Source organism: Arachis duranensis, chromosome 8 (assembly GCF_000817695.3).
Source record: "Arachis duranensis cultivar V14167 chromosome 8, aradu.V14167.gnm2.J7QH, whole genome shotgun sequence".
Lineage (NCBI taxonomy): Eukaryota > Viridiplantae > Streptophyta > Magnoliopsida > Fabales > Fabaceae > Arachis > Arachis duranensis.
The window spans coordinates 11708345-11709130 of NC_029779.3; positions in this window are offsets into that span (position 1 = coordinate 11708345).

Consider the following 786-nt stretch of genomic DNA (forward strand, 5'->3'; position numbering starts at 1 on the left):
GATTTTTTACTTGTATTTAATTGTTTAATTGTTATTTTTTGTTAATTTTAATTTATTTTATTTTTCAAAAAACAAAACAAAGTCAAACGGCTAGCATTTTGTACCCACTTTAATTAGCGGAGCTAGCCGGCCCGCATTGCCACCCCTAATATATACTATCTAATAAATTTTTTATATATTAAATAATTATAATCATATAATAACCTTGAAATCAAAAAACATATTAAATCTGTTATAGTATAACTATTTAAAATATCATTTTAATATTATAAAAAAAAATTTGCATAAAAATTTTACGGGTTTGGCGAATTTTTTTTAATTTGACAGGTTTCAAATCCTAGTCCAACCCACCTTTTTTAGCGAGTTCGGCAGGTTGGCCCGACGGACTCAACCCATTTTGCCACTCCTAATATATATATTAAGAAGATTATCACATATTTTACTATATAAAGGTAAAAACTTTTTTTTTAAAAAGTATAAATTAAATAAATACAAAAATATCAGTTTTTATTCATTATGATTAATTATTATGCAAAATCTTTTTTATGATATTAGTTAGATACGAAAGGTTAACTAGTAACACGTTGTATATAAGAAATTGTATTAGTAAAAAAAGTCATACTGGTGATTTTTGAAGGTCTTTGCTACGTACGATGATAAATTTATACGTATCGATACGTTTAAAATATGAACAAATAATAATTAGTCATGTAAAATTTATTTTTCACATCAGCATTTATTTTTTTTTTTTAAATATATATTATATCATTATTTTTACTAAAATAT